Source organism: Hydra vulgaris, chromosome 14 (genome assembly GCF_038396675.1).
Source record: "Hydra vulgaris chromosome 14, alternate assembly HydraT2T_AEP".
Classification (NCBI taxonomy): Eukaryota; Metazoa; Cnidaria; class Hydrozoa; order Anthoathecata; family Hydridae; genus Hydra; species Hydra vulgaris.
In genome coordinates, this window is record NC_088933.1 from 9542699 (window position 1) to 9554872 (window position 12174).

Sequence of the window (12174 nt, forward strand, 5' to 3'; positions counted from 1 at the left end):
TAAAAATTTGCTGTCCTAATTACCTTCAAAAGTTTGCAGTCCTAATCAACTTCAAAATTTTGCTGTCCTTATCTATTTCAAAAATTCGCTGTCCTAATCACCTTCAATAATTCGCTGTCATAATCACCTTTAAAAGTTTGTTGTTATAATCACCTTTAAAATTTCGTTGTTCAATCAACTTCAAAAATTTGCTGTCCTAATTAACTTCAAATTTTTGCTGTCTTAATCAATTTCAAAAATTCGCTGTCCTTATCACCTTTAAAAATCGCTATCCTTATCACCTTAAAAAATCGCTGTCATTATCACCCTTAAAAATTCGCTGTCCTAATCACCTTTAAAAATTTGCTCTCCTAATCACTTTTAAAAATCTGCTGTCCTAATTACCTTCAAAAATTCGCTGTCCTTATCACCTTTAAAAATCGCTTTCCTTATCAACTTTCAAAATTCGCTGTCCTAATCACCTTCAAAAATTCGCTGTCCTAATCAACTTCAAAAATTCGCCGTCTTTATTACCTTCAAAATTCGCTGTCCTAATCACCATAAAAAATTTGCTGTCATATTCATCTGCAAAAATTCGCTGTTCTAATTACCTTCCAAAATTCGCTGTCCTAATCAATTTTAAAAATTCGCTGTCCTTATCACCTCCAAAAATCGCATTCCTTATCACCTTCAAAAATTCGCTGTCCTAATCACCTTCAAAATTTCGCTGTCCTAGTCAACTTTAAAAATTCGCTGTCCTTATCACCTTTAAAAATCGCTGTCCTTATTACCTTCAAAATTTGCTGTCCTAATCACCTTTAAAATTTCGCTGTCCTAATCAACTTTAAAAATTCGCTGTCCTTATTACCTTCAAAAATCGCTGTCCTTATCACCTTTAAAATTTGCTGTCCTAAACTTCTATAAAAAATCGCTGTTCTAATCAACTTCAAAAATTCGCTGTCCTTATCACCTTTAAAAATCGCTGTCCCTATCACCTTTTAAAAATTCGTTGTCCTAATTACCTTCAAAAATTCGCTGTCATAATCATCTTCAAAAATTCGCTGTCCTAATCACTTTTAAAAATTTGCTGTCCTAATCAATTTTAAAAATTCGCTGTCCCTATCACCTTCAAAAGTCGCTGTCCTAATCAATTCTAAAAGTTTGCTGTCCTAATCAACTTCAAAAATTCGCAGTCCTCATCACCCTTAAAAATCGCTGTCCTTATCACCTTCAAAAATTCGCTGTCCTAATTACCCTCAAAATTTCGCTGTCATAATCATCTTCAAAAATTCGTTGTCCTAATCACCTTCAAAAATTCGTTCTCCTAATTAACTTCAAAAATTCGCTGTCCTTATCACCTTTAAAAATTTTCTTTCCTCTTCACCTTCTAAAATTCGTTGTCCTAATCAACTTCAAAATTTCGCTGTCTTTATCACCTTCAAAAATTCGCTGTCCTAATCACCTTCAAAAATTCGCTGTCATAATCAACTTTAAAAATTTGCTGTCCTAATTACCTTCAAAAATTTGCTGTCCTAATCAACTTCAAAATTTTGCTGTCCTTATCATTTTCAAAAATTCGCTGTCCTAATCACCTTCAATAATTCGCTGTCATAATCACCTTTAAAAGTTTGTTGTTATAATCACCTTTAAAATTTCGCTGTTCAATCAACTTCAAAAATTTGCTGTCCTAATTAACTTCAAAATTTTGCTGTCTTAATCAATTTCAAAAATTCGCTGTCCTTATCACCTTTAAAAATCGCTATCCTTATCACCTTCAAAAATCGCTGTCTTTATCATTCTTAAAAATTCGCTGTCCTAATCACCTTCAAAAATTTGCTCTCCTAATCACTTTTAAAAATCTGCTGTTCTAATCACCTTTAATAATTCGCTGTCCTTATCACCTTCAAAAATTCGCTGTTGTAATCATCTTGAAAAATTCGCTGTCCTAATCAACTTCCAAAATTCGTTGTCCTAATTACCTTCAAAATATCGCTGTCATAATCACCTTCAAAAATTCGCTTTCATAATCTCCTTCAAAAATTTGCTGTCCTTATCACCTTCAAAATTTCTCTGTCATAATCACCTTCAAAAGTTCGCTGTTATAATCACCTTCGAAAATTCGCTGTCATAATCACCTTCAAAAATTCGCTGTCCTAATCAACTTTAAATATTCGCCGTCCTTATCACGTTCAATAATTCGCTGTCATTATCACCTTTAAAAATTCGCTGTCATAATCACCTTCAAAAATTCGCTGTCATAATCATCTTTAAAATTTCGCTGTCCTAATCACCTTCAAAATTTCGCCGTCCTAATCACCTTCAAAAATTCGCTTTCCTAATCATTTTCAAAAAGATATTTGAGCATAATTAAAGCGATTTTAAGAAGTTGATATTATTGACAAAGTTTAAGGAACACAAGAATGGATAAGTAATTTTTAATTGTTCCAAAAGGAAATAAGTCAGTAAGATTATGCCTTGATGCTTGAACCAAAAACACAGCAACTAAGCGCAAAAGATTCCCAATTGCTACATTGAATTCGGTAATAGATAAAGTAGGTTAACTCTTATGGTTTAAAATTTTGCCAAACAAAAAGAAAAGGAACCTATACTCAAAATAAGTTGGATGTCGAATCAAGAAAAATTAAAACACTTTCTTGTTTCGACATCCGAATCAAAAAAAACTACGCAAAAGATTAGTGTATGGGATCAACAAATCAATCAACAAATTTTTAATAAATTTTGGAGCAAAGCAATGGTAAGAGTTAAACTTATCTGTGAAAATATTATAATACGCGTATCAAGATTTGTTAAGAAATTTAAATCTGAAATTAAATTTAAAAAAGTGTATTTTTGCTCAAGAAAAGTTAATTGTTTTTTTTTTTATTGAATTATCTAAAAATGGTATTAATCACCATCTGATCAAAGTTGAAGCAATCAAAAATGCAAGATCACTAACAACGATGTGAGCTTCGAAGTTTTCTTGGTTTATGAACATATTTTTTAAAAATTCAAAATTTTAGTGGGAAAAAGAACATTATGACGCTTTCAACAAAGAAGTACAGTTAATTACTAATGCTAGTAATCATTCTATAGTCGGAATACTTTGCATAAAGAAGAAAAATGGATTAAACCAATTAGCTACATAAGCAGATCATTAACCGCAGGTCAATTTAAAATTGAGCTTTACAGAAAAGGAAGCTCTTACTTTTTTGAAATTATAGATTGCACCCATGCTCTAACTGGCAAACCACCAGTCACGTTGTTATTTAATAGAAATATCAAAAATAAGTTTTCGTCAACAATAGTTGAAAAATCACCGTATGATAAAGATGTGAGAGAAAGATAAAAAGTATTACAAAGTAAAAAAATATTTTGATATGAAACATTATGCAAAGAAGAAAAATTACATTAAGGTAGGAGATTAGGTGCTTGTAAAATGTTATAAACCAGAAGCAAAATTTAATCATTGTAGTAGATCAAGAACGAAACGAGTTGGCACGTAATATACAGTTAATAAAAAAAATTATATATTCAGAAGCTGAAAATATACAACATGAAATACCAACAAATGATAACGAAAGAACAATCGTTGATAAAAAGTCGTATCCCAAGCGAATTAATTATACCAATAAAGTTTTACAATTAATTATCCAGATTTATTATTCAAGTGATAACAGAAGCCCAAACAAGGAACTCTGTTAAGAGTTGGTAACAGCGAAGTACGTAATATAATGGCATTCGATTTATAAGAGAGCGTTCATGTGGAACGCATAATTCGTAAATTAGAAAGACAGGTTTAGAGTTCATTATGATTGATTATGTTGATATTTGTTGGAATGTATATATATATATATATATATATATATATATATATATATATATATATATATATATATATATATATATATATATATATATATATATATATATATATATATATATATATATATATATATATATATATATATATATATATATATATATATATATATATATATAGTAATAATAAATCTCAAAATAAATAAGATTTGTTAGCCGCAGTCTCCTTAATGTCTCTAAATATTTCTAAAATATTCGAAGGTGTGGAGAGATTTCTTGCATATGTTAACTTCAACAAAAACACAAGAGAAAACATTACAAACTTAATTCTTGAAACACGACAAAAGTCTAATATTCTTAAAGTGATTGCTCTGCACTACATTAAGATAATGGAGCCAACATTAATGTATTATAAAATAATAGCGCTCAAGCTCAAATACTGAAAATTAATCCAGAGCAATAAATTCTCCTTGTGCAAGTAATAATTTTACCAACTGCATGGAAGATGCGACTGTAAAGCTATAGATGCTAATCAAACCAAGTAGGCTTTGGAGACTAAGCTAATCATTTGGTTGCACTATATACAGTTGTTTTGTTTAAAAATATAGTACATACTATCCTCTGCCATAATTAGAATTTTGTTTTTTAAAACTGCACAATACAAAAACAATAACTTGAATAAATAACTAAACGTCACAAATGAAACCACAAGCGGTACAAACAATAACGCACAGTGGGCCGGATATTAGAAATATGGTGGAGAAAATTATTTTGATCTTTTTTTTTTTTACTAAAACCCTTTATATGTCCAAAGAATCACTTTGTATTAAGATATATTTACTTTTATCATAAATTTTAGTTAAATGGTTGTTAATTCTAAAAATTATTTAACAAACTTGATAAAACTTGAAAAACGCGGATTTGCAATTTTTTAGTTTCAAATCCTATAACTTCCTAATATTGTGGAACTGAATAACAAACTCTTCTGGTGGAATAAACTAAAAAACAATTGATGCAACAAACTTTAAAAATAAAAATGCGCACTTCAGAAAAAATGAAAATTTATCACTAGATTTGAAACTCTATTATCGATATTGTATAATTTTTTTTTTAATATTTTGAAATTAGATTTGAAATATATAGATAAATTTATAGAAATATATAGAGAATATAAATGAATATATAGACTTGAAACTCTATTATTGATATTATTATTTGCCCACGACGTTTTGAATAAGTCTGTATATTATTTATCATCTTTGTATATAAAAATGTATTTTTTTATTTTTTAATCTATTAGCTGCACATTCTGGATGAATAATATTACAACGTTTTTATTATTATAAAGTCTACTGAGTTCTAAAGGTACTATGCAAATAATCAACAAGCACTCTTCATTCGTCACTATTTTCATTTTAACTTACCTGTTTGTAAACACTATATCCTGTAGCACCATTAAAACCAGCCGTGCATCTAAACGTCAGTTTAGTTAATTCCTTAGCATTATGTTTTGTATACCACATAGCTTTTTAAGAGTGTGTTTTAGAAAATCTTTTAGCGTATTTGTAATGAGTAGCCATTCATTTGAATGTTCTTGGAATAGCATTTAGCTTTTAAAGATACTATACTATTATACAAAGGATATACGTGGCAGCCGTTTTTTCAGCACCATTTCTTAGAAGCTGGTATGTTGATTTTGATATATCACCATTAATTATGAATGCTAAAGCTTCATCGAATGAATATATCTAAGCATGTTGAATGGGTATTTATTTTAAATAATAGAAATTTTTGTGCCAGTTTTGTACTTAAACTCACTTCTTAGTTTCAATTTTGTTGCATGTTGCATGTTGCATGTTGAAGTAATTTATGGCTAAATAAAATATTAAAAACATTGTTAAGCTTATTCTTTTTGTTTTGTTACAAGCTTTTTCGAAAGAGCGACATGGTTTCCCAACTTCATTAATTCATGATGTAGCATTTAATGAACTGTAAGTGTATTGAAAATCTTGAGCTAGCCAGTTTTTATTACTTCTCTCAAAATGAGTATTATTACTTTTTGCAGCTATCAACTTTTTACATTGTATTTTATAAAGTTTTTCACTCACAATCCTCTAGTTTAAAATCTCCAGAAACTAGAACAGTTAGATTCAATGAAAAGAATGGTATATCATAAAAACTAGTTTATTTTGTTATATAAGTCCGTAAATGCCACTAATTCTTATATTATTACTATATAAAAAAACAAAAAAATGTTAGGTTAACAGTGCAATTTGTAATGAATAAAATAACAAACAAAATAACATGTATTTTTGTTTACGAGAAATAAAAGTTGATTTCAAGCAAATAACATAAACTACAAGTCATTATTTTAAAATGTTAAAGAAACCCAAAATGGGAAGTTAGGGGCAATATATATAGTTCAAATAGGTTGTACACATATTACAATTACAAGTTCAAGCATTCAATATAGGTTCTCGTAGGTTCCCTAAATTATGTGCCTTTTTTAGTACAAAATAAAAGTATTAAATGTTAAAAATTTACCACGTTATTTTAAAGCCAGATTACAAGTGTATTATTAAGGCTGATCTTTACTTTATATTTTTTTTCAAAAAGCTTTACTGTTAAATATTTTAAATATATAAACTAATCCCGTAAGCTCATAAAATTTTAAAACTTACTATTTACTATAGCTATGCATAAAAAATAAAAGTTTCACGCTTTTTTTTTTAAAAAAAAAATTTTCATTATACATGAAACCGCAATTGATTTTTGTGGTTTTAAAAGATACTATTATACTCAAAACGATTTTTTAAATTTTAAACGAGAGTATTACAAATATGTTTTGTTATATGGTTTTGAATATAATAAATATTTATTTTTTAGGTTTTGTCCACCACCTGGCCCACTGTGCAACGTCGTGTTCCGATTGAAAAAGTGTTACAAAAAAAATTTTGAGTGGAATTTTATGTGACATAATCTAATAAAGCGGTTCTCTTGCTTAAAAAATATTATTAAGAGTTTTATGCTAATTTGATATTTTGACTTAGGAGGGGTTTTTTATACAAATACTGTGCGTTGCTTTGTTTATAAAAGGAAACGATCCGTTTTCAAATTTGCCATTATAAAACCTTTTGATGTTATTTCAGGTGGTATGGAAAATAAATAAATTAATGTTAATAAATTTGTTTCTAGTTTTTTTTTTTAGTTATTTAAAAATTAACTGAATTTGAATTCAATATATAATTTCACATGAAGTGAGTGCGGTATTTTTTTCAAAACTTGAAAGGTTGAAAACTACCATATTAAAATCACAGCAAGCAAACAACTTCAGGGTTTTCAGAACTTTATTGAAAACAATAAACGGCTGTAAATATGATAAAAAAGCGACAAGCAAAGTTTGATAAACTTTTCAAATGTTTAGATGAATGGTGAAAGGAATTCGAGGCTTTCAATGTTCTTAAATCAAATAGCGATTTAAACGTTTATAAAATTTCCCGAAATAATATCAGTTTGCACAAAACTTTTCAAATTTTTTAAACCTTTTCAGTAAGAGTAAAATATATTCTATACCTCAAAATCCCCGTCATCAAAATAAATCCCCGTTCATCAAAATAAAGTTTATTTCGTTTTGCATTGCGGCTCCAACACTTCTAACTAAACCACTTATCATTACTGGATTTATGGTGCCCAATATACATTGTTATTAACTTTACATTACTATATAAATATGGTATAAAGAAACATGAATGAATAACTGATTTTTTCACGGTTCAGCAAAGTAATGATTTTAGCAATAAGAAGCGGTATTGCCCATAAATTGACACTAAATTTTACTAAGAAATAAAAAAAAGATCAATAGTTTGCGTAGAAAAATGAAAATAATCTCCTATTTCTTTTTTTTTTGTTTTAATTTATTTAGGTGCCCCAAGAAGACCTTACGATCTTGTCCCAGAGCACCGCGGAAGTGCATTTAACCAGGAAATTTACGCCTCCTTCCTTTTCGTGACGCGATAATGTCCAGAGCTCGTTTCAAACCTGGATCTCCTGCTTATAAAGCAAGCGTTCTAGCCACTGCGCCACGGCCGCAAAGCCGTTTATGTATTTTATTTTTTTAAATTTAGTAATGCGTAATTTACTGACAAACCCTAAGGGGTTGTTCATAAATTACGTCTTGCAATTTTTGACAGTTGTTTTAATCCTTATACTGCGGAGAGCCACAATCATGGCTTCTAGAATATTATATTCAATTTCAAAGTTGTTTAATTCCTCTGCGTAAAAATTTTTGTTGTTTAATAACTATTATATTATTATTAATTTTTATTAAACAATTTAATAGTTATATGACTGATAATTATTTTTTTAATTGATTATATAGCCGTAGGCTGCAAATACCACTATATAATTGACTGATATAGCCGTAAAGGCAGCAGAGTTTGTATTAATTAACGAATTTAAGTTGAAATAACCGCAGCGGAGTGTACATACACATAACTGATAGTTTATGTTTAGCTAAGCACTTTTATAATCAAAAAAAATTTAGAACTAAAAAACATGTTGCGTCTCAAAATTGAAAACCAACAACTACCTCCTGTAACAAATCATTACAAAATCACTAACCTCTTCCCCCTCCCATCCCCTCCTCCTCATCGCCTGACGTTAATTGTGAATGACCCCAAAGCAGTTCATATTTTATTTTCAGCAAATAAATAGAGTTAACATTTTTCAATCAGTAGTTAGTAAAATATAATCATGATAGTGCAACAATTTGAGAATAAAAGTAATGAGCTAAGCTGATCGCAACTAGTTTAAATAACTATTTTAATGAGGTTAGTAATTGTTTTAAATCAGAACTGTACTTATCGGGGTCTGAATAAAACTCTTTTGAGCTACTTTTGAACGTTTCAAGTGTTGTTTTTTCCTGGACCATTTCCTACTATATCTCAGCTGGGTATTGTAAAACTATTTCAGAACTTCGGTTAAGTTCAAAAGCAATTTAAAATTCTTTAAATTTTTGTGTACGCTTATGTTTAAATTCTAAGCTAACTCTTTAAGTTTTATATCATTGTTTACAATATAATGTTTACAATATAATGAGACAGGAAATTATTTGTTTTTACTGTATATACTCGCAAATATGCATGTGTTTGCATATATTTTTTAATGCGTATAAGTCAAAAATAGTCTTTAACGTCAATATTTGGTCCAAATTTCTTAAGTATAAGCTGAGCTAAGATAATAATGTATTTAAAAGTTCTCAAAGACGTCAATATCTTATCGGTAGTGATCTGCAAGTCTAAAATTTAAACGGGTTAAGTTTCTTTACTTATACTAAATTACAAGTTAGTTAAAGGAAATGCATAGTATGTACATTTACCAACTATAAAGGCAAATAAATAGGTCTATCTATAACGTTTGAATTATAGTGGCAGAAGTGTTAGTGACTTTTTTTGTGCCAAAACAAGTGCTAAATTTTGCAAAACTTGCAGTAGGACTTACATAAGATAATAAACTTAAAGATATATTGAATCACGAATAAAGTAAATATTTTGTTACTTTTTTGCCCAACAATGATTAAATGATTACAATGATAACATTGCAAAATACAAAAATTTTTTTTTAGTTTGAATTTTTAAAAATGGTTTTTAAGCATCATATAAATGGGGTACAACAAATAATATGCTTCAAGCTATTGCAATAATACTAAAGTGATAGACATAATTTAAAGCAAGGAGGACACTTAACGCGAGTATGGATGTCGTGTTGGGACCTTTTTGTACCTTCAGTCAAAAAAAAAGTCAGCTTTAAAAAAATCAACTTTCATCAAAATAATTTAGGCGTTAAAGCTATATTTAATTTACAGCTCATTTTTCAGGGTTTCAGGATACAAGTTTGAAACAATTTTTTAGCCTAAAATTTATTTTTAGGTTTAATAGTTGTTTAGTAATTATTGCCATTGGTTACGTCAAGTAATCCTTAATCTAAATAAGTTCTAACAACATTAATTAAATAGAAGAAATTACCAAATACTGTAATAGTATTTTGAAACGAAATACTTAAATATTATCAACAACTTTTAAAGGTTTTATAAACAATTTGAATAGTATTTTTAAACTGTTTTTAATTCAAACTTTAAACAACACATATGAAGTAATGCTGCTGAGAATTTAAAAGACGGGGTTTTTTTAACCTATAAATAGTGGATTTAAATAGCCTAAAGAATACCAAAAATATTATTTGATGTATACTTAACTATATATTTAAAATATGTTTTACTGTATCTTTAATTATATGCTTTAAAATAAAATTTTATTTCTTTTTAAAAATTCAAAATTAGCTTGTTGAAGGTTTTCAAAGGCAAAATCTAAATTTGCAATTATGATGCAAAAACATAAATTGGTGACTACGACAATCAAGAAAATGAAGAACAGCATTTTTTACTTAAATAGGTAAACAGACAGTATATCTTTTTTTTATAAAACTTACATATTTACAAATTTATATATAAATATATATATATATATATATATATATATATATATATATATATATATATATATATATATATATATATATATATATATATATATATATTAGCTTTTGCAACATGAACACACAACCTGTTTATTATAATCAAGTTCCTCAAATGGTTAATGATTTACCTAACAGCTTTGTTACTGATAATATCCAGTTTTTACCTGAAGATATGCAAATTGAGCCTCCAAAAAAAGTAACTTTGCGTACCAAGCCAGAATTTAAAGAAGTGTTTTATCCATATAATTTTAATAATGAAAAAGGTTTTGATTTAGCTTATACAGAGCCATTTCGTGTTTTATCTGATGCTGGTGTTCAGAAATTTCGATCAATAGTTGACAGAGAAGCCAAATTTCGCATACAAAGTACACCGAGAACTCCATCACTACTTCGTGGTTTGGGATATCTAAGTAATGCAGTAAAACAGTATTCAGAATCCTCAGACATAATTGATTTGTGTTCAAAACTAGCTGGGCAGCAACTAGGAGTTCACCCTATTTCTATGAATATGGGACATACAAACATTTCTTTAACAGGAAAAAAACTTGTTGATTCTTGGCATGTAGATAGTGTTGATTATGTTCTTATTGTCATTCTAAGTGATATGAGTGGTATGGTTGGGGGTGAACTGCAAGTTTTGAAAGTACCTGATGCAACCGAAATGGTTGCCAATAATTCACAGACAGTTGAGATTCCAGAAGATCTTGTTGTAACAATAGGAAATCTTCAACCTGGACACGGAATCTTTTTACATGGTTCAAAAATACTTCATCGAGTCAAAGGAGTTATTGAAGCTCGTGATCCTCGCATTTCTATGGTAACATCATTTTGTAATTTAAACGTTTTTCAACCGGACCCTACTCGATATTCTACATATCTTATGTATGATCATGAAAATATTGCTTCGTTGGAGTTTGCTCGTCATAAAGCATGGCGAATCGAAGGAAAAATGAAATACATCATTGAAAAATGCAATTTTGACACAGATACTGAACACCTGATTTCTATTTTTGCTGATGCTGCAGAAGAGATTAATAAAACTCTAAAACTTATAGCGAGAGAAGAAGAAGACAACGTACATTATTTTAACTCCGATCCTGTAAAAAAAACAAAAATAGCAAGCTTTTAATAATAAAGTCTAATTAAAATTTTTATTAAAAACTTTTTTAATTATTAAGTTAATTAAAATAAAAAATGAATAAAAAATGTTTCTAAATGTTTTAAATTGTGAATAAATTTTTTAATCTAATAAAAAAAACTCTTATTTCACGGATTCTTGTTCATTTATTGAGATAAATTAATCAAAAATATTATTATTAGATATGAAGCAAATTAATAGAAAAAATATATACTACAAGATCAAGTGGTATCCCGGGTAACCAGAACAACTGGATCCAAGCCGGTGTTCTTCGGGGTTATCATGCATTTATTGCTTAAAAGCAGTTTTAACGGCATCATTTAAAAAAAAATTCTTAAAAAAATATAATTAAAAAACCTCATTTGAGCTATGACATATTTTAATAAAAAGATAAAAAATGTATCGATAGCAGTTTTAAGACATTCATTAACGAAAGATTTTGCACAAAAAAAAAGTTGATTAGATAAGTTTTGAACAGCAATTCGAACTAGTGATTGACCGAAATTCGGTTTTGGCTTTGGTTAAATTTCAATTTAAACCGACACCGATACCAACACCGATACCGAAATTTCTGTCTTGTTATTTTTTAGAAATTCAGTAAGGAAAAAAATTTCAGTAAAAAACGAAAGTTTTAATTTTTAGGATTTTAACATTTTAAAATGAAATTTAAAGTCGTTTACAAAACACTTAACTTTTAGTTCGTA